Source organism: Bos grunniens, chromosome 6 (assembly GCF_055505025.1).
Source record: "Bos grunniens cultivar Pamir isolate PY7600 chromosome 6, Bosgru_T2T1.0, whole genome shotgun sequence".
NCBI lineage: Eukaryota > Metazoa > Chordata > Mammalia > Artiodactyla > Bovidae > Bos > Bos grunniens.
Window position 1 is genome coordinate 93050545 of NC_141170.1, and position 23853 is coordinate 93074397.

The following is a 23853-nucleotide window of genomic DNA, read 5'->3' on the forward strand; positions in this document are numbered from 1 at the left end:
AGAGATATCAAGGGAACATTTCATGCAAAGATGGGCACAATAAAGGACAGAAATGGCAAGGACCTAATAGAAGCAGAAGAGATAAAGAAAAGGTGACAAGAATACACAGAAGAACTATACAAAAAGGTCTTAATGACCCGATAACCATGATGTTGTGATCACTCACCTAGAGCCAGACATTCTGGAATATGAAATCAAGTGGGCCTTAGGAAGCCTTACGACAAGCAAAGCTAGAGGAGGTGACAAAATTCCATTTGAGCTATTTCAAATCCTAAAAGATAATGCTGTGAAAGTGCTGCACACAATATGCCAGCAAATTTGGAAAACTTGGCAGTGGCCACAGGACTAGAAAAGGTCACTTTTCATTCCAATCCTAAAGAGCACTGACAAAAAATATTCAAAGGACTGCACAATTGTACTCATTTAATATGCTAGGAAGATAATTCTCAAAATCCTTCAAGTTAGGCTTCAACAGTACATGATCCAAGAACTTCCAGACATACAAGCTTGATTTAGAAAAGGCAGATGAACCAGAGATCAAATTGCCAACATCTGTTGGATCATAAAAATAATAAGAATTTCAGAAAAACATCTACTTCTGCTTCATTGTCTGCTCTAAACTCTTTGACTGCATGAATCACAATAGGCTGTGGAAAATTCTTCAAGAGATGGGACTACCAGACCATCTTACCTGCCTCCCGAGGAACCCAGATGCAGGTCAAGAAGCAACAGTTAGGACTGGACATGGAACAACAGAATGGTTCCAAATTGGGAAAGGAGTTCATCAAGGCTATATATTGTTACCCTGTTTATTTATCTTATATATGGAGTAGATCATGCAAAATGCTGGGCTGGATGAATCACAAGCTGAATCACATCTCCAAGATGCCAGGAGAAATATCAACCTCAGATATGCAGATGATACCACCCTAATGGCAGAAAATGAAGAGGATCTAAAGACCTCCTGATGAAGGTAAAAGAGGAGAGTGAAAAAGCTGGCTTAAAACTCAACATTCAAAAAAAGAAGATCATGGCATCTGGTCCTATCTCTTCATGGCAAATTTGGTGAAAAAATAGAAACAGTGGTAAATTTTATGTTCCCGGTCTCCAAAATCACTGTGGATGGTGACTGCAGCCACAAAACTAAAGGACACTTGCTCCTTGAAAGAAAAGCCATGACAAACCTCAGTTCAGTTCAGTTCTAATGCTCAGTCATGTCTGACTGTGATCCCATGGACTGCAGCTTGCCAGGCTTCCCTGTCCATCACCAAATCCCAGAGCTTGCTCAAGCTCATGTCCATTGAGCTGATGATACAATCCAACCATCTTATCCTCTGTCGTCCCCTTTTCCTTCTGTCTTCAGTCTTTCCCAGCATCAGGGTCTTTTCCAATGAGTCAGTTCTTTACATCAGGGGGCCAAAGTATTGGAGCTTTAGCTTTAGCATCAGTCTTTCCAATGGATATTCAGGACTGATTTCCTTTAGGATTGTCTGGTTTAATCTCCTTGAAGACCAAGAGACTCTCAAGAGTCTTCTCCAACACCACAATTCAAAAGCATCAATTATTCAGCACTCAGGTTTCCTTATGGTACAACCCTCACATCCATACATGACTACTGGAAAAACCATAGCTTTGCCTAGATGGACTTTTGTCAGGAAAGTAATGCCTCTGCTTCTTAATATGCTGTCTAGGCTTGTCATAGCTATTCTTCCAAAGAATAAGCGTCTTTTAATTTCATGGCTGTCATCACCATTTGCAGTGATTTTGGAGCTCAAGAAAATGAAATTTGCCACTGTTTCCATTTTTACCCAACTATTTGCCATGAAGTTATGGGACCAGATGCCATGATCTTCATTTCTTGAATGTTGATTTTTAAGACAGGTTTTCACTCTTCTCTTTCACCTTCACAAAAGGTCTTTGGTTCTTCTTCACTTTCTGTCATAAGAGTGATGTCATCTGCATATCTGAGGTTATTGATATTTCTCCCAGCAATCTTGATTCCAGCTTGTGCTTCATCCAGCCCAGCATTTCTCAAGATGTATTCTGCATATAAGTTAAATAAGCAGGGTGACAATATACAGCCTTGATGTACTTCTTTTCCAATTTGGAACCAGTCTGTTGTTCCATGTCCAGTTCTAACTGTTGCTTCCTGACCTGCATACAGATTTCTCAGGAGGCAGGTCAGGTTGTCTGATATTCCCATCTCTTGAAGAATTTTCCACAGTTTGTTGTGATTCACACAGTTAAAGGCTTTAGCATAGTAAATGAAACAGAAGTAGATATTTTTCTCAAATTCTTTTGATTATTTGATGATCCAATGGATGTTGGCAATTTGATCTCTGGTTCCTCCGCCTTTTCTAAGTCCAACTTGAACATCTGGCAGTTCTTGGTTCATATACTGTTGAAAGCTAGCTTAGAGAATTTTCAGTATTACTTTGCTAATGTGTGAGATGAGTGCAATTGTGGGATAGTTTGAACATTCTTTGACATTGCCTTTGGAACTGGAATGAAAACTGACCTTTTCCAGTCCTGTGGCCATTCCTGAGTTTTCCAAATTTGCTGGCATATTGAGTGCAGCACTTTCACAGCATCATCTTAGGATTTGAAATAGCTAAAATGGAATTCCATCACCTCCACTAGCTTTGTTCATAGTGATGCTTCCTAAGGCCTACTTGACTTCACTGTCCATGAAGTCTGGCTATAGGTGAGTGATCACACCATTGTGGTTATCTGGGTCATTAAGATCTTTTTTGTATAGTTCTGTGTATTCTTGCCACTGCTTCTTAATATTTTCTACTTCTGTTTGGTCCTTGCCATTTGTATCTTTTATTGTGCCCATCTTTGCATGAAATGTTCTCCTGATATCTCTAATTTTCTTGAAGAAATCTCTAGTCTTTCCCATTTCACATTTAATATGATGACAAACCTAGACATCATATTAGGTTTAAAACTTATGTTCTTCTCCATTTGAATCATGAGGCTAATGCAATGTTTCATACAATGGTGTATGCAAGAAAATATAAACTGAAAGCTAAATAACACAGATTTTCAAGCATTTTAAATTTAGTGTTCTCAAAAAATTTAAAGACCAACATAACCATATTGTAGGTGAAAATGAAAAGGTGAATCTTATTTCTTGTTCTTGTTGTTGTTTCTGTTCAGTCGCTAAGCTGTGTCCGACTTTTGTGACCCCAAGTACTGCAGCATGCCAGGCTTAAGACATCATATTAAAAAGCAGAGACATCCCTTTGCCGATGAAGGTCCATGTTGTCAAAGCTATGGTTTTCCCAGCAGTCATGAACAGACGTGAAATTTGTACCATAAAGAATGCTTAGTACCAATGAATTGATGCTTTCAAACTGTTGTGCTGGAGAAGACTCTTGAGAGTCCCTTGGACAGCAAGGAGATCAAACGAATCTTAAAGGATATCAACCCTGAATATTCACTGGAAAGACATACGAAGCTGAAGCTCCATTTTTTGGCCACTGGATGCTGACTTATTGAAAAGCTCCTTATACTGGGAAAGACTGAGGGCAGGAGGAGAAGGGCACAACAGAGGATTTGATTGTTGGATAACATCACTGACTCAGTTTACATGAGTTTGAGCAAACTCAGAGAGATAGTGACGGACAGGGAAGCCTGGCATGCTGCAGTCTTTGGGGTAGCAAAAGTCAGACAGAACTTAGTGACTGAATAGCAACAACAAGAAATTAGATTAAACTTTTGCATTTTCACCCACAACGTGGTGACATTGGTCTTTAAATTTAAAATGCTTGAAAATCTATGTGTTATTTAATTTTCAGATTATATTTTCTTCGATGCACCATTGTATGTAACATTGCATTAGCCTCATGCTTCAAATGGAGAATGTAAGTTTTAAATTCTCAGCATGCTTGTCTTTTCTTATCAACATGAAGCTTCAGTCCACCATCAATAATGTAGGAACTATTGTTTTTATAGGCTAATGATGGGTGGATCTTGGTACTCTCTTACTAGTATGACCAATAGGATACTTTTATTTGAATATTGCCTGTGGATAGGAGTGAGCTATTCAGCTAAAGAATTTTAAAGGAGACCTATTTAAGGGTCAGTTTCAGAGTTCTATAAAAATTATTTGGGTCATGTTGTTTCAGAACCCATAACCCAAGTCCCATCAGCTCTGCACTCAATGTACAGAGATGCAAGAATGGACTCATAGAGCTAGAAAGTGGCTTCAAGGTCAAACACTCCAACACTGGTTTTCAGATGCTTTGTAACTGACTGATTTTAGTCAGTCTACCAAGTGCACTTTAATAATTTCAACCAAACTTATTGTTAGTTTATATCAACCACTACTATATTGCATAGCAATATCATATAGTAAAGCTCAGGAAAGGGAATACAGCATCCTAGGAAAACCCAGTTCTCTTTAAATGTAAACATTCTTGCACTCTTACTTGTTTACATGGAAAATATTTTGCAGTCAAGACTTTTGAACTCACTCATTACTCTATACAAACACAATCTGCCCCTTGCAAAATAAATTTTTCCTGCTTACTATCTGGAAGGCTTTTTCTCTCTTTTATAGGTTCTTATGCACAGTTCCAGTTTCTACAATGTCTTTTACCCATTGTTCATGTTGTAGTTATACAGTCTCCCAAGGCCCAACTTGGGAGTGACCTGCTCTCAGAGGGCTTCCCCAGTCTTCCAATCAGAAATGAGGTCTCTATGCCTTGAATCTATAGTCTTTTGGATTGTCTGAGCAGATATCACATCCAGTCCTATATTGTAGTTCTTTTTGTATGAGTATCTTATAATACTGAACCATCAGTGACTTGAAGGCAGTGCTTACTTTTATCTCTTTTTCTAGTATGTCTACCACAGTGTGGTTATTAAATGTTTAGTAAATGTATGCTGAAGAGAAATACTTCTGAAGTATCAAATAATAAACTATTGATTAAAAATAAACCCATAAAAGCCGCACAAATTGTACTTTGTAAATAAATAACTCTCTGGAGGAATTTAGATCATTTCAAAATTATGTTAGTGATAAATAGGTTGCTAATTAAGTTGTACTGTAGTTTAATTTAACTTATATCAGTACTCAAATCACAAAGAAAATTTTACTATAACATAACTTTGTAGTATTTATTCTTTCATTGGTCTTTCCTTTTCCTTTTCTCATTTGATCTTCATACCTGACTCTCAAGGGAAAAGGTATCATCCTCATTTTATAGATGATAACAGTGATGACATGGGCAAAGGCACTTAGGGTCACACAGGCTTCCCTGGTGGCTCAGGTGGTAAAGAATCTGTCTGCAATGCAAGAGACTGGGGTTTAATCCCTGGGTTGGGAAGATCCCCTGGAGAAAGAATGGCAACCCACTCCAGTATTCTTGCTGGAGAATTCCATGGACAGAGAAGCCTGGCAGGCTCCAATCCATGGGTCGCACAGAGTTGGACATGACTGACCTACTAACCCTTGACTTTGACTTCAGGGTCACACAATGACTGCTTAAAGGGTTCTTCACAACTGATTTACAGCTCTTGTATCTACATGGTTTCCTACAACCACTCTCTTTTATACTTGAGTTGAGACTTCTCATTTTTCATAAAAGTTTGGATGTAAGAGTCATATGTATAAGACATCATGCAGAGATACATTACACAAACATACACACGTACACACAAACACCAGTCTTCATCTTGGAGCAATTCAAATGCCTTATTCATTTCTTGCAAAAGGCAAGTTATAGGTTATAAGTAGATCTATGTTATTTTTTTATTTTTTGGAAAGTAGCCAGTTACCAGTTTTGGAGAAGGAAATGGCAACCCACTCCAGTATTCTTGCCTGGAGGATCACATGGACGGAGGAGCCTGGAAGGCTACAGTCCATGGGGTCCCTAAGAGTCGGACACGACTGAGTGATTTCACTTTCACTTTTCACTTTCATGCATTGGAGAAGGAAATGGCAACCCACTCCAGTGTTCTTGCCTGGATAATCCCAGGGACAGAGGAGCCTGGTGGGTTGCTGTCTATGGGGTCGCACAGAGTCGGACACAACTGAAGCGACTTAGCAGCAGCAGCAGTTACCAGTTTAGGAATAGAATCTCTGGTTTTAAATTCTGTAGAAGGAAATGTCAATAATAAAATGGCTTAAAAAAAAAAAAAAAAAGCAAATCTAATCAAAGAATCAAATGAATTGTTTATGTATAAAATTGGAAAAAGCATTCATGGGGATAGCAAACCATTTACTTTTTGACTCTTTTCCTCTTCATCAAAAGCTATTGAGGTCTTTTAATGGACCAGAACCTGGTGGTCCGGAGTCAACGATGAGAAAGTGAAAGGAGAGAGGCTAATATTTCCTGGGTTATGAAGCCGGCTTTTGCGTTCCAGGAAATCAGCCAGAAATAGATAGATAGAGAGAGAAAGAAAGAAAGACATGGGGACCCAAGCTCTGATGGAGCAAAGGTGTTTTAATCAATATGGTGTGGGCATATATACTGTAGTTATTCTCAACAAAAATAAAGATTAAAATTCCAGACTTAAAAACAAAGGCGATCCATATTAAAGAGAGAGGGAGAGCTGTAAACAATCACTTTTACTGTATGGTTCACAAGAAGGAAGAGTGTACTTATCACCATATTGAAAAACTAATGAAGGAAATGCGTGGATCCCTCAGCCCCTGGAGAGGCTTGCCTCTCCTCTTAATTCCTGAATATTCAGGAATTAATAAGGAACAGAGGATTCCTTGACAGATCCAAAACAGCACACAGGAAACCTCCTGTTAAATGCTTCCTGACAATTCCCCCTATTTTATTATATTTGTAAAATGAAATTTGATTTGTTTCCAGTTGTAGGCACTATGATTAAAATGAATCAAGAGTAACACAAAATTGAGGTAATCTGGAAGCAAGTCCAACCATGGGACCTTCTTCCCAGGGTCATTGGAGATGACTGGTTGTAATGCACCCGTAGGTTTTATAGATGTATTAACTTTTCTAAGGTCTGTTAGGAGATGCCATTTGCTAGATTTCTTTTTTATAACAAAAATAGGAGAATTCCAAGGAGAACAAGATTCCTCAATATGCTTTAATTCTAGTTGTGTATCTATAAGTTCCTTAGTCACCTGTAATTTCTTTTTTATTTGTCATAAATCTTTTTTTATATTTTTGTATTCATCATTTTATTTGCCATATCTTATATTTTTTTATTAAAAGCATATATCTTACGTTTTTTAGCAACTATGAAGTGTCTTGTATATTATCATTTTATAGATTGGTAGATATATTTATTATATCATTATAATATATATTTATTATATATATTTATATTTATACATATAAATATATCATACATTATATAATATATTTATTAATAGTTTAAAATCTCTTTAGTTTTTCTGTAAGAAAAACTTTTTGTAAGAGGAAGTTAATGTTCAGTAGTTAATGTTTTAAAATCTTATTTTATTTGGAAATGACCTAGTTATTTAATACACTTTTATTATTTAGTTTAGTATAACTCTAGAAATTTAAGTTATCCCAATCCTAAGAGATTATTTTAGATTATAATAATAGATTATTCTATTAAAAATATGATTATTTTTAATAGAGTTTATTTAAAAGTTTTCATTTATATATATATATCTAAACTTATTGTGTTTGAGGTTTCCTTTTCCTAGGCTTCACAATTGAATCCTTTCTTCCTTTTGGTTTCTGCCATACCCCACTCCAGTACTCTTGCCTGGAAAATCCCATGGGCGGAGGAGCCTGGTAGGCTGCAGTCCACTGGGTCGCTAAGAGTTGGACACAACTGAATGACTTCCCTTTCACTTTTCACTTTCATGCATGGAGAAGGAAATGGCAACCCACTCCAGTGTTCTTGCCTGGAGAATTCCAGAGACGGGGGAGTCTGGTGGGCTTCCGTCTATGGGGTCGCACAGAGTCGGACACGACTGAAGAGACTTAGCAGTAGCAGCAGCATATATATATATATATAAAGAGTTATCTTTTTGTTGACAAATTTAGTTTACCTTAAACCTAGGCATAATAAAAGTATTATATAATGTTGATGACTTAAATCAGGTCTTAATTAGATTAGCAAACAATTATATTTAAATTATATTTATATTTAAATAAACATTATATTTAATATTGAATATTTTTTAGTTCACGTGAATTTGAATTTAAATAGAGCTCATTAACTTCATATTATCTAAAAACAAAGCTGCTATATCTATGGCAGCACTGCTAGATGTTGAGGGTTTCAGGGAAAAGATGGAATTTGTCCCTGGTTTTTGCTGAAGGGGATCTGGGGGGTCCCTGGTTGGAGTTTTCCAGAATAGGTTTTCTTTCAATGTCAAATTTAGATTTACAGTCTTTGGCCCAATGAATTCTTCTACAGCAGAGGCAGCAAGGGCAGATTTTTGGAGGTTTTTTTTTTTTTTTTTTTTAATTAGCTTTCTTAGGGCAGTCCTCTTTTAAATGGTTCTTATTTCCACATGTAAAGCATCCTTCATTTCCCTTTCCTAAGGCAGCAATCATTGTTTCAGCTAGCATTTTCATCTTTTGAGTTTCTGATCTTAGATTGCAACAAGCATTCAAATATTCAATGAGTCCCTGTCTCACGAATTGGAGCTATAGCCTTTTGACATTTCTGATTTGCATTTTCATAAGCAAGTAATTCCTCTAGTTGCCTTTTATCTTTTTCTCCGATTACAGTACAGGAAATAGCAGTTTCTAATCTAGCTAAAACATCAGCATAAATTTCATTCAGTTCAGTCGCTCAGTCATGTCGGACTCTTTGCGACTCCATGAGTCGCAGCACGCCAGACCTCCCTGTCCATCACCAACTCCCGGAGTTGACTCAAACTCACATCCATCGAGTCAGTAATTTCATTAGGTCCTAGTAGAGGAGAGACTTTTAGATTCACACCTGTGGGCAGAGGAGGAGCATTTGGAGCAGCCAGGGCACGGCTTGTAGGAAAATTTTGCCAGAAATCTATCGGAATATTTTTTCCCTGTCTGGCGGCTCATTCAACATTCTCTTTGACCCGGTGCCAAATTTCTAAATTAAAACTGTCTTTATCAAGGCACCAGGGATTATGTTTAACTATTGTTTGAAGGTAAGCCTCTACTCGTTGGCGCAAAATCCAAAGTCCCTGAACTTTAAGTAGAAAAGTGAGGGGGCTTTGCAGCCGATTGACCCGTGTTTTAGTACTTACCCGCTTCAATAGGCCCTGGGGTCACTCCGTCTGAATCTGCCACGTGTACCAAGCTCCTGTTCTGGGCGCCACTTGTTGAAGTCCTTTAATGGACCAGAACCTGGTGGTCTGGAGTCGACGATGAGAAAGTGAAAGGAGAGAGGCTAATATTTCCTGGGTTACGAAGCCGGCTTTTGCGTTCCAGGAAATCAGCCAGAAATAGAGAGAGAAAGAAAGAAAGACATGGGGACCCAAGCTCTGATGGAGCAAAGGTGTTTTAATCAATATGGTGTGGGCATATATACTGTAGTTATTCTCAACAAAAATAAAGATTAAAATTCCAGACTTAAAAACAAAGGCGATCCATATTAAAGAGAGAGGGAGAGCTGTAAACAATCACTTTTACTGTATGGTTCATAAGAAGGAAGAGGGTACTTATCACCATATTGAAAAACTAATGAAGGAAATGCGTGGATCCCTCAGCCCCTGGAGAGGCTTGCCTCTCCTCTTAATTCCTGAATATTCAGGAATTAATAAGGAACAGAGGATTCCTAACAGATCCAAAACAGACACAGGAAGCCTCCTGTTAAATGCTTCCTGACAAAAAGCAAGGTAATTTAATTCATCGTGGAATGCAGTTGCATTCATAGTACCTGGATTACCAGTATGGTAGATGAGCCCTACATGGACCACAGGCGACTGTTGGAGTGGATTCAGTACAGCCATGATCACAGACCATCGGCCTGCAGTTCTCCTTTGTGCCTAGGGCACCTGTAATTTCCTGTAGCAGCTTACCCTCCAGCGAGTATGATTTGAGCTACCACATACCTACTCCCTCCCTCTGAGGCTCTAGATATGTCTGCTTCACAAACCTAATGTCTCAACCTCAGAAATAAATTTCTGCACTTCGGTTATATTTTGAGAGAAATGTAGTCAAGTAGTTGCAGAATATGCTAGTGGCACCCTGCCTAGACCCCATTGACTATGTGATCACTGTGAGTAGGGCAAAAACAGGCATGATTTTCCCCATTTTTATAACTTTGAGAGGACTGAGGTTTCAAGAAGTTAAGTATTTTTTACTGATTGTATTTATTATGCTTTTCATTTTTTAATACTTTACGCTTTGATATCTTGAGACCTGGCAGACACAGGGAGAGACTGCCTCTCCCAGGATTACTTAATTTCTAGAGATAGCGAACAGCTTGCTTAGGTATCTCTTTGATATGCAAGCCAACCAATCTCAGGTTCGTATCCCCCAACCACCTCCTTTTATTGTTGCCAACTGTCTGGGATGTTATCCTCTTGCCCTAAATCACTCCAAGTCCAGTTACCAGATAACTGAGGACAACCCCTATGGCTCAGAATCCACTGAAGCTCACTTACGGATAGGCCTTGCCTATCCCACCTTGCTTACTCCTTTTCCTGAAATCCACAATAAAGGCTCTGGCCCATGCTTTTCCCGACCTCTTTCTGTCTTCTTGGCTGACCCTGCATAGCATGGCATATTCCTCCTTTGGGGGAAACTGTGAGTAATAACTTCTTTTAAGGCAGTTGTCTGTATGTCTGTCATCGTCCATATCTGACTAAGTCAAATCCTGGGTATATTTTAAGATACTAATGCATACCTAGAAATTTGCAGAGCTGAACCTAGAACCCAGGTCTTTATATTCCTAGCAAGGTTTTGTTTCTACAACATTAGGTTCTTTATAAGTGTCATGTAAAATTGCATTTAAGGCTTTTTTGAAAAGTTAGGATATGGTTACAGGCATTATTTTAGGAAAAAGGATGTGTTCTCTTTATAAAAGATGACTAATACTCTTTATCAAATCCTTGACCTCAAATATTTTGTTGCCTAACAGGACAAGTTTCACTAAAATATTTGCATATTATGTAATTGTTAGGCAAGATTTTGAGTGGCTTAGAAACTTGTCAGCATGGAATTGAGTGATAGGAAAAGCCCATCATAGATTTTTTTCCATCCAGAACAAGAATCTTGTTAAGGGTGATTTTCCTCAGTGTGCTTGCTGCATGCAGTGAGGGGGGAAGAAAACGTGGCAGATATAGAAGTGTTAGAAAATATGAGTAAATTCCTTCAATGAAGCCAAGGACTAACATTGAGAGGAAATATCAGTATCGATTATGCTTAGTCATTCCAAGGACCAGCCTAATCACTTTGAAACAGTTTAATTTTTAAATTGTGTTTTTATTCAAATTGGAAATTCAGACATCTAGAGTCCCTGGAAAAAGAAACTTTCAGAATGGGAGGTTGGTCAATGGTAAAGTTTTCTCTAGTATTTTGCATTGAAATACTAATACAGTCTTATTTACATCTAATCAACTTATGCAAAACCACACCGATGAAGAAATAAAAGAGCTCCCAGATATCTTAAAAGGGCAAAAAAATCCTTCAGTTATCTTTTGCAACATTTATCTTTTGTGTAGTTATAGGTACCTTCCTCCTCATCTTTTGTTAGGGCCATTAAGCTACTATTATCGTTGTCATTGTTTCTGCTACAATTAAACATTAATTTTAGTGTTTTAATGAGTAATATGTGTCAGCACTTGTTTGCCAAGTGCTTTACCTGCGTTTTCTCATTTAGTTTTCACTACACTGGGTAATAAAGGATGTATTGTTCACCCTATTTTCCAGACAATGGGACTGGAAGTTAAGGACTTTAAATTACTTGCTAAAGTCACTAATTTCTAGTAAGTGATCTGAAAGCAAAGCTCATGTGTTTAAGTTCTATACCATAGTTTTCTCAAGCATTCTAGCAAAAGCCAGAGAACAAAATAATCTCAACTATGCCGCTGGCCACATGTGGCTATTTAAATTCAAATTAATTGTAATTAAATATAATTTAAAAGTAAGTTTTGTGGTTGCAGTAGCATACTTCACATGTTCAGTGGCTACATATGGCTGATGGCTAATGAGCTGAACAATAAACCAAAGAAAAATTTCATCATTGAAGAAAATTTTCTTGGACACAGCTAGTCTGGAATCATACTGGGTGTGGGTGTGAGGGCTGGTGAGAGTGGGAATGGGAGATGTCTGAAGAAGAGAGATTTAAATAACAACACATTAGAACTGTCTGCTTTGTTCTTAAGTGGCAAATTAGAGTGACAGTTAAGGTGAGAATTTACAGTCAATACAGTGAGATTTTCTTCTGGTGTTATCCTTTGCTGGGGAGTGGCCCAGAGATGTAAGATGACTTCCCAATTATGAAATGTTTGGGTGCCAATGAGTACACTGAAGTGTGACTATTCTATATCATTGATAATGTCAGGATATTAATCTATTTTTGTTCCTATAGGACAGGTAAGAGATACCTATGGGGAAGGTAAAGGTGTGCTCTTTGATTTTAACACATTATCTTCTATTTTCTTTCATAGAGGAATATCTTTCCTCTATGAAACTTTTTCATACCTCCATTTCTTGCAAAGAAGAATTCAAGGTATCCAGATTTCTGGAAAAGACAATGTCGCGTCAAAGACCTACCTCCTATGACATCATGTCTTATGGTTTCCCAGAGATAATCAGCCTTGGGTCAAAGGAAGGCTGTACATTTGACAGATCACATGTACTCCATAGCTCAGAGGATGTGACTACAGAGCCATGACCTAATTTCAGAGACAGACTGATTAGCATCTCAGTGACCCCAAATCACACCTCTTCTGACTTAGTCTAAAATATATTTTCTAGGTAGCTATATGAAAGACCTAATATAGACTAGAGCAAATGGTACATCCCTGTAGGATATTAGGCAATTAATTACAATTAAGTTTTTCAGTCTTTAAAATGAGGATATTAGTACTTAATTCATAAAATGACATTAAGATTAAATGGGATAAATTATGTAGATATCTCAGCATAGGGCAAGGCACATAAGTTCAGTTTACACAGTCTAAATTTCTGCATTACAAGTTCTAATATTAAGACTTTATTTAGAATAGAGAACATTATACTTTATCATGTAAAGAATGCAGAGTTCCAAAGAATAGCAAGGAAAGAAAATAAAGTCTTCCTCAGTGATCAATACAAAGAAATAGAGGAAAACAATAGAATGGGAAAGACCAGAGATCTCTTCAAGAAAATTAGAGATACCAAGGAAACATTTCATGTAAAGATAGGCACAATAAAGGACAGAAATGGTATGGACCTAACAGAAGCAGAAGATATTAAGAAGAGGTGGCAAGAATACACAGAAGACTATACAAAAAAGATCTTCATGACCCAGATAATCATGATGGTGTGATCACTCACGTAGAGCCAGACATCCTGGAATGTGAAGTCAGGTGTGCCTTAGGAACCATCACTAGGAACAAAGCTAGTGGAGGTGATGGAATTCCAGTTGAATGATTTCAAATCCTAAAAGATGCTGCTGTGAAAGTGCTGCACTCAATATGCCAGCAAATTTGGAAAACTTGGCAGTGGCCACAGGACTGGAAAAGGTCCGTTTCATTCTTATCCCAAAGAAAGGCAATGCCAAAGAATGCTCAAACTACTGCACAATTGTACTCAACTCACACGCTAGCAAAGTAATGCTCAAAATTCTCCAAGCCAGGCTTCAACAGTACATGAACCATGAACTTTCAGATGTTTAACTGGATTTAGAAAAGGCAGAGGAACCAGAGATCAAATTGCCAACATCCGTTGGATCATCGAAAGACCAGAGAGTTCTAGAAAAGTGTCTACTTCTGCTTTATTGACTATGTGAAAGCCTTTGACTGTGTGGATCACAACAAACTGTGGAAAATTCTGAAAGAGATGGTAATACCAGATCACCTGACCTGACTACTGAGAAATCTGTATGCAGGTCAAGAAGCAACAGTTAGAACTGGACATGGAACAAAGACTGGTTTCAAACTGGGAAAGGAGTACGTCAAGGCTGTATATTGTCACCCTGCTTAATTAACTTATATGCAGAGTACATCATGAGAAATGCTGGACTGGATGAAGCACAAGCTGGAATCAAGACTGCCAGGAAAAAATATCAATAACCTCAGATATGCAGATGACACCACCCTTATGGCAGAAAGTGAAGAAGAACTCGAGAGCCTCTTGATGAAAGTGAAAGAGGAGAGTGAAAAAGTTGGCTTAAAGCTCCAGATTTGGAAAACTAAGATCATGGCATCTGGTCCCATCATTTCATGGCAAATAGATGAGGAAACAATGGAAACAGTGACAGATTTAGTTTTGGGGGGCTCCAAAATCACTGCAGATGGTGATTGCAGCCATGAAATTAAAAGACATTTGCTCTTTCGAAGAAAGGTTATGACCAACCTAGACAGGTTATTAAAAAGCAGAGACATTACTTTGCCAACAGAGGTCCATCTAGTCAAAGCTATGGTTTTTCCATTAGTCATGTATGGATGTGAGAGTTGGACTATAAAGAAAGCTGAGCACAGAAGAATTGATGCTTTTGAACTGTGTGTTGGAGAAGACTCTTGAGGGTCCCTTGGACTGCAAGGAGATCCAGCCAGCCCATCCAAAAGGAAATCAGTCCTGAATATTCATTGGAGGAACTGATGTTGAAGCTGAAACTCCAATACTTTGGCCACCTGATGTGAAGAGCTGACTCATTTGAAAAACCCTGATGCTGGGAAAGATTGAAGGAAAGTAAATGAGGGGTTTAGAAGGAAAAGAGGTATAAATAAAAATAAACTCTTCTACAATGTATGTAGTGCTTCATGGTTTAGAAATTTGATATATATAATTTCATTTTATTCTTACCCCGACCTCCAAACTAATTGTTCATATCATCTCTTTATTAATAAAGAGACTGAATTTCATGAAGACTAATTTTAGCTCAAATGAAATGTCTGATTTAAAATTCCATGATTTGGCTCTTGTGTCATGCTCAGTCATGTCTGACTCTTTTGGTACTCAATGGCCTGCACCGCCAGGCTCCTCTGTCCATGGGATTTTCCAGGCAAGAATACTGAAGTGAGTTGCCATACCCTCCCGGGGATCTTCCCAACACAGGGATTGAGCCCAGGTCTCTTGCATTGCAGGCGATTCTTTACTGTCTGAGCCACCATGGAAGTTCCCTCAGCAATTCTAGGGAAATATGTCCTTTTGTTGATTTATCCACCTTGACAGACAACCTCGAATTAAATAGCTGACTGTATGATGGATTGTATGAGGCCTCCAAACGTGGACAGAAGAAAAATCAAAGTCCTATTCTCTGGAAACCATACACATACTGCTTACACTGAACAAAGGGCAATAGAAATGACCCAGTGAGCATTCTTCTCTGTTCCCCAAGATTATCTAAAGTCTACCTCAAACATCGGCTCCTCTACCAAGCTTCCTGAGCCCTCCACTCAGAATGCCATCTCCTTCTCTGCTTCCAAAGCACTAGTTTATACCCATGATACAGCACTTCCCAGACAGGCTGATACATACAAGACTTGATGGTTTGCCTGTCTCTCTCCCATAGATTATAAGCTTCTTTTTATGGATAATCACTGGAGTGAATGTTTATTGAGGGTTGTCCTATCTGTCAGCCTCCCTGAGAAGTGCTTTAAAAGGATTACCTCATTTGTTCACCCCTCTTTGTGTAGATTAAAAACGGACAAAGATAGTTAATACTTCCAAGTTCACATAGATAGTAAGGATAGGATCTTCCCAAATCTATATCCGTGTTATAACCACTGGCCCATACTTCCTCCTGGCATAGGTAGAGGCCAACTCTTACCCACCTTTGTCACTCTGCTGAACCCACCCGAGTGCCTGGAATGAGGAGGTGTTCAGTCAGTGCTGATTGGTACTGAGTGGAGGAGAAATGCCAGGGACGATGGGACCTCCCTGGTGGTTCAGTGGTTAAGAATACAACTTGCAATGCAGGGGACGTGGGTTCAATTCCTGGTCTAAGATCCCACATGCTCCAGAGCAACTATGAAGCCCAGGTACCACAACTAGAGAGAGCACGCTGCAACGAAACATCTCGCATGACACAGTGAAGACCCCCGGTGCCACATCTGAGACCTGATGCAGCCTATTAATTAATTAATATTTTGGGGAAGGTGAGCATCTTTGCTGACTGATTGGTGTCTAACTGCTGTGCTGTGAAGAGGAGGAGAGTGCTGGAACAAACGCCAGTCTCTCTACAGAAATGTTTTGACAGATAGCAGCTCTACAAAATGAAATAGAGATTGATATGAAAGAAAGATTGATAATGATTGAATTGAATAGAAATCAACTTAATTCAATACTGATGTTCAAGACTCAAAATAACTAAGCAAATTTAATCCCTAAAAATAAGCATCATTAAACTGCCCTTGATAGAGATTCAAACCTAGTTCTCCTATACACAAGAGGAAGAGGAGAAAGAAAGAGGGAAGAAGAAAAGTTTTACTCTACAATTTTGATTTCTGAATTTCTTGACTCAAATCTAATCCAGAGAGTAGTCTCCACCCATAAAACAGACCACAAAAAAGAGTGTATGTGCTAAGTTCCAAATGAATTATACAAACGAAAATCCTTTTTAGTCATGAGGATAGAGAGAGAAACAAGGATGAAGTACAAATGGTGACTTCCCTAGTGGTCCAATAGTTAAGAATCCTCCTGCCAATGCATGGAACATGGGTTCAATTCCTGGTACTGGAAGATTCCACATGGTGAGGAGCAACTAAGTTTGTGCGCCACAAGTACTGAAGCCCACACACTCTAGAGTCCATGCTCTGAAATAAGAGAAGCCACCATAATGAGAAGCCTGAGCACTGCAACCAGAGAGTAGTTCCCGCTCACCACAACTAGAGAAATTGCAGAAGAAATGTAATTGTGGATGAAACACAATAAAGCCACTAAAAGTTAAGCTTTAGAAGAATACTTAAAAAATGGGAAATTGTCAAAATGTAATTTTAGACTTTTAAGATGCAAAACATAATATATAAACATATATATATATATATATATATATATATATATATATATATGGGCTTCCCTGATGATTCAGACAGTAAAGAATTCACCTGCAATGCAGGAGACCTGGATTTGATCACTGGGTCAGGAAGATCCCCTGGAGAAGGGAATAGCAACCACTCCACTATTCTTGCCTGGAGAATTTCATGGACAGAAGAGCCTGGAGGGCTACAATATATGGGGTCACAAGGAGTTGGACACGACTGAGTGACAAACACTTTCACTTTCACACATACACACACACACACACACACACACACACATATATATATATACACACACATATACATATGGAGAGAAAAAGAGTCAACTATAGGACTCCCCAGGTGGTATAGAGGTAAAGAACCTGCCTGCCAGTGCAGGAGAGGTAGGAGACTTGGGTTCGACCCCTGGGTCAGGAAGTCCCCTGGAGCAGGGCATGGCAACCCAATGCAGTGTTCTTGCCTGGAGAATCTCATGGACAGAGGAGACTGGCAGGCTACAATCCATGGGGTAGCAAAGAGTCACACAGGACTGAAGTAATGTACCACACAGTCAACTATATATATAAGATAGTCAACTTTGAAAAAATAAAATTTATATATGTGTAGAAAAAGTTCCAAAACATTTATAGTGATTAATAAATGATGAGATTATAAGGATGTTATTTTTTCCTTTATGCTTCCTATATTTTACGAATATTCTAAATTGAACATATATCACTTATAATAGAAAAAGTATTACTTTAATAAAGAAAAATAATAAGCATCTTGTTTAAAAGTGATTTACATACACAAAAGATAGTGGTTTAGAAAGAGAAAGAACAATCCCAAGGGAAACATTTCATTTCTAATCTCCTTAAGTTGGAGGGCAGACCATAGCTGAGATTCAGGTCTAAGACTCAGGAACAGAGGTACTGGAGCTCCAGAGAAGGGTGAATTCTCAAGCTTAGCAAGGCTGCTCTGCCAAGTCAGGAACCCTGATGGGAACACTTAATGGCCAAGAAGAGAAGGATGAAACATTAAAAATAGTTAGAAAAGAGACAGTCAAATATGATAGAAAAAAATCAGGAGAGTGTTGAGGCAAGAAGTGAAAGGAAGAGTTTCAGGGAGTGATCACTTGTATTGAACTGTCAAGATGACTGCTGAAAATGTTCATTGGCTTTATTAAAACGGACAGCACTAATAAGATTAAATAATGGCTCTTTCAGGGGAGTTTTAGGGATATAAAACACAGAGGCATGTTTGAAGGACTGAGAGGAAGGTGAGGAAAAAGAGAAAATGAATGCAAAGGGTCTTTTTCTTAAATTGTGTCTTTTCTTAGACAATATGACCCCGGTATATTGCTGGCTGTAAAGTAACTGCCTGACACCACTATAGAAACTCCCCAAAGCTACAAAGTCAAGTTATACATGGACATCGGCATCCTTTTATAAGTAAAATTCAAGTTATTCAAATTTAAAAGTCAATCCACTATTTAGTCAGATTGAGAAGTTCCAATTACTTGACTACAATTGTTCTTTCTCATGGCCAGTCAACAGAAGCCCAGATTAATAGTGCTTGGCATGGAATTCTTCACCCTCACTTCAGACAGCCACATACACTTCCATCTTGATTCCCAGTGGCAGCTGGAAAGAGATTCTGGGCAATGAAGGTTTGTTTCTGCTTTCCTTTTCAGTGGTAGAGTGTGTTAAAAAGCTGACAAACCACATCAAGAGAAGACATCGATAACATTGCGCTTCGTAAGTGGAGACAGGCAATGAGGAAGGAGAATAGGATGAGTGCAGATGCAGACACACGACTAGCAACAGGCCTAAAGGGGGGTCCCCTCTGATAACATCCACTTTAATTCACTTAATCAATACTAATGTATCAGGCACCATTCCAGATACTTGGAGTAGAGAAAAATAGCAAGAGATTCAAAGCTTCTGTTCTTCTAGGAACTGTAGGGATACAGACATTCAGTTCAGTTCAGTCGCTGAGTCGTGTCCGACTCTTTGTGACCCCATGAATTGCAGCACGCCAGGCCTCCCTGTCCATCACCAACTCCTGGAGTTTACCCAGACTCACGTCCATCGAGTCAGTGATCCCATCCAGCCATCTCATCCTCTGTCATCCCCTTCTCCTGCCCTCAATCCCTCCCAGCATCAGAGTCTTTTCTAATGAGTCAACACTTCGCATGAGGTGGCCAAAGTACTGGAGTTTCAGCTTTAGCATCATTCCTTCCAAAGAAATCCCAGGGCTGACCTCCTTCAGAATGGACTGGTTGGATCTCCTTGCAGTCCAAAGGACTCTCAAGAGTCTTCTCCAACACCATAGTTCAAAAGCATCAATTCTTCAGCGCTCAGCCTTCTTCACAGTCCAACTCTCACATCCATACATGACCACAGGAAAAACCATAGCCTTGACTAGACGAACCTTTGTTGGCAAAGTAATGTCTCTGCTTTTGAATATGCTATCTAGGTTGGTCATAACTTTCCTTCCAAGGAGTAAGCGTCTTTTAATTTCATGGCTACTATCACCATCTGCAGTGATTTTGGAGCCCCCCAAAAAGAGACAGAGCTGGCAGAGCTTTTAGTAGATTGGGTATAAAGAGGGAAAGGTTTTTGCCTGAAGCAACTGGGTGACTTTTCAGGATATTGTAAGCTTTCTCACGAGTGAAATGGGGATGGAGGAAAATGGGCAGGGATGGGGGGTGACGGTCAGATGTTTGGTATGAGTATTGCAAGTGGGACAGTTATCTCAGGAAACTGGACAACAAGTTGGTTAGGGAAAAGCTGGATTGCCAAGCAATGCTGACATCTCATTTGTCTTGGTGATCATACTTCACAGTGGAACCAATCTGCCCTGTGATTTTCCCTGTTGATCCTCCCTGTTCACCCTCAGCTGCTCAGGAATGTCAGCATGGCTGTGATCATAGCTACCAAATTCTTTTCCAACCTACAACTCTGGACAGTTTTCCTTGGTCTAGGAGTGAACACCCAACCCAAGCTAAGCAAAAAGAACCTTTCTTTCATTTTTGGACTTAAGAGAGAAACCTGAACTCTCTCATTGCAGTTGTTAGATTTCATAATCATGTGTGGCTTTTTTGTGGCGTATTCCCCAAAAGCAAGGCTGTGCTGAGAAAATGAAAAAATATCCTGGGAGACACTGTAATAATAATGGATAACACTTACAGAAAGGCAGTGCTATGTGCCCACCACAGTTCTAAACATTTGTCGCATGTTGACTCTCTCAATGTTTAAAGCAAACCTATGAAGTAGGAACTGCTATGATCATTTTCATTTTATTTATGGGGAAACTGAAGGACAGGGAAGTTGGATTTCTTACTGACATAAGGCATGTAAGACATGGAACTAAGATTGGACTGCAAGTCTGTTAGTGTTAGTACCCATGCTTTTAACCACCGCACTGTACTGTCTCACATAACAGAGAGGGAAATCCTACTGAAGTTGAATTGATCTGAGTTTCTGCTCCCAATTGCAGTCCTACCCTTGACCTTGTTTGGCTGTTTGCTTAGGGCTCAGAATATACACCCAATAAAGGTCTAGATTTAGGCAACAGGGTAGGAAACAAATGACCATTGTTTTGGTCTTTAGCAAGATTGCTATGGGAGAGACAAGCCCAAGCTGGACCTTCTGATCCATGCCAGACTTCATTTCAAGTCAGTCAGCCCAAGCACTGCTGAATAGGAATAATGTATACATTCTAAGAGTAGATGCATGGGTGCAGAAAGCTTAGAGATCAGGGTATTATTTAAAAAGAGAGAAATGAACAAGACTGTGTCCCTTCAATCCTGTTCAGACACCTCCACTCTCATACCTTCTTACTTATATGAATGATAGCTCCCTAAATAAAGCATAGGCACTTGCAATGCGTCCTAAGAGCATTCTCCTGAGCTTGTAAGCCAGCCTTCTCTGCCCAGCCCAGTTTCTCACCCAAGTCTTGAGATTCGAGCTTCAATAATTACTAGGGAGAACAAGAGAGAAGTATTAGGGCAAGACCCTGAGAAAATTAGATAGCAGTTATGAAACCCTTACGAAAGAAAACAAAGAGTTATGAACACGTGATTAGGGGGTTAAGAGAGTTCTTTTGCTAGAAATGCTCCAAGCCTAGAGACATGTAATTATTGAATCTAGTTTCAAACTATTCTCTCACACCTACTCATAGCTAAATTACTCACACCTCATGGTGTCTGTGAACTATAAAGGTTTTCATCAAAGAAGCTGTTTCACTGACTTCCTCGAGGGAAGCTTTGAAGGACAGTGAATAAATCATGTCTAAGGGATGCTGCGATTCATGGGGTCGCAAAGAGTCGGACACGACTGAGCGACTGAACTGAACTGAACTGAAGGGATGTGAATCAACAGCTGCCAGAGTGACCAGCCAAGAACTCACATTCTTACTCTGCAAGTTAGTAAACAGTGCCCTCGGTGTTTTCTGATCTAATATTTGCCTTAGTATCTATCTCTAGCAGAAGCCAACTATTGAGAGGGTAACAGGCAGGAAGGCCAGGGTTCTCCAAATTGAGGAAATAGCCTGCAAGTGTCAGACATTTTTATCTCTCTTAAGCGGCAGGAGGAAACAAACTAGCAATATTTTTTTCCTTCTCTATACAAATTTAAAGGGAGGTTTCTCTTAAAATACTGTGTTGCCATAATGACACCTGGTTTCGCCTGAAGTTAGCTATTCTTGAGCCTAGAGATGACCAATGCCTTTTTCTTATGGAAATGTTCGTCTTAAGCTATGCTAATGTACTATGCCTTTACCCCAAACTCTGTCTCCAAGTCGGTTCCACCTCTTGGCCCAGAACCTACTTGACAAACCAGTATGGATATTGTTCCCCTAATCTATGTAAATGAAACTATTTGTATGGTGATCTGCCCTTCTTCAAGATTCAAGTTAATCATTTTATGGCCCAGGATAAACCATTTGGCGCCAAGACTATCCCAAAATGCATCTTATGGGTGAGGGGCCTGGTGCCATTCTGAATTTTAAGACATTCCTTTCTTTCATTAACAGACTGCTAGTGACTATATAACATCCAGCTGAAGACTAGCAGGCGGGTACTCTTTCTGCCCCCTTCTGATGCCTATGTCAGAAGCTTTCTCTATCTCCTTTATACTTCAATAAAACTTTATTACACAAAAGCTCTGAGCGATCAAGCCTCGTCTCTGGCCCCGGATTGAATTCTTCTCCTCCGGGGGCCAAGAATCCCAGTGTATTCGCGTGATTCAACAACAACCTTTCATCTTGGGGGCTCGTCCGAGATCCTTCAGGACAAGGTAAGGATGCTTGGAGCTTTAGTTCTTTGTTCTCTTAGCGAACACGTTTTCTGCTCTGCTTTACTAACTCTACGGTGTGCTTGTGTGAATAAATGGCATGCCCTGTGTGAAGCAAGTAAGGAGCCCTGCTCTGCGGTTCCACGGTGATGTCATACAGCTTATGGCAGAAACCTGTCGGGGCGTTATACCGACCTGCCAATGCTAAGAGGCACCCAATGTCTCCTTTGGGAACCGACCAGAAATGGGCAAAGGGTGTGGACCGAACTCTCCTTTCTCGGTCAAACTTTTCGATCTCTTTGACCATTTCATAACTCCTTGGGAATTAGAAGTACTAACCTAATCTATCGGATCATAGACTTTCAAGGGACTTGTGATCTATACTGTTACTGTGTACTGTGGCTTAGGTCCCAAACTTGGATTGGTAGTCAAGAAAGTGCCTAGCCTCGCGAAGAATCGAAAGTTCGGGAGCTAGATGGAGCTCTAGCTCCCAGAACATCTCTGAGGTTAAAGTTTACTCAGATTGGGACTGCGATGGGTTTTTTTCTTTGGTAACGCCGGCTCTTAGTGGATCAGAAGAGGCTGTTATACTGGTGTGGTGATGCTTGGAAAGAACATCTCAGTTTTATGTTCACGTCGGTCTTATTGTGGTCAGGAAGTACTCAGGGTCATGCACAGGCACTCAGGTGATGAATGTTTCCCCCGGTAGTCTTAGCTTGGGAGGGATTCCAGAAGGTTACTCTGATTCACCCCGGGTGACATCAGAGGCAAGCAAGGTTACGGGTGAAGAGCTGGACATCAAGTAGGGATGCTATCAAGTCTACCCCTGGTACATCCCCACCCCATCTCGGTGGTAGAACTGGGAGGGACGAGTACGGCGCCTGTGTCGGTAAGGGACAGACTAAGTCCGACCAGGAAAGAAAAGCTTTTGGTGTAACGTCTGTCTACACCCCCATCTAGAGCAAGGAGGGATGCCTCCGGTAGAAAAAATGGCACTGGTCGCTTTTTTTCTCTCTTACAGATGGAAGCTAACAATTCCAGCCTCACTCTTTTGAACTGTATCCTGAAAAACTGGGATAGATTTGATCCCCAGGGCTTAAAGAAGACACACCTGGTCTTCCTATGTGATACTACATCGCCACGGTATCCATTGGAGGACGGTGAATGGTGGCCAGTTGGAGGGTCTCTTAAGTATAATACTGTTCTACAATTAGACCGGTTCTGTAAGGAACAAGGGAAATGGGTAGAAGTAGCACATGTGTTGCCCTTTTTCTCTCTGCGAAATATGCTAGACTTATGTCCTAAGGGTATAGATTTGGGCGTGAAATCTTCAGCTCCCTCCTGTCCTCTTACTTTGCCCCGTACGGGGGACTCCAAACTGGGATTCAAACTGCCCACATGGAGGTCCAAAAAACTCCTGTCTCAGTACGACCACAGACTACTCTGGTTTCAGTAGAAACTCAGACCATCGAAGTAAGAGATGAGATG

General features: G+C 39.7%; 1 protein-coding gene across 4 annotated transcripts in view; it reads right to left on the bottom strand.

Moving 5' to 3' along the window:
* Nucleotides 1–23853, bottom strand: part of LOC147371011 (alcohol dehydrogenase 6-like) — a 70002-nt gene that overhangs the window by 21818 nt on the left and 24331 nt on the right. For 2 of the 4 annotated variants that reach the window (XM_086406704.1, XM_086406702.1), the window contains exon 2: nucleotides 9203–9372. The exons of the other annotated variants lie outside the window; for them this stretch is intronic. The gene's annotated coding sequence lies outside the window, so the exon portion shown is untranslated. The remainder of the gene's footprint in view (nucleotides 1–9202; nucleotides 9373–23853) is intronic. 4 annotated transcript variants of the gene reach the window in all.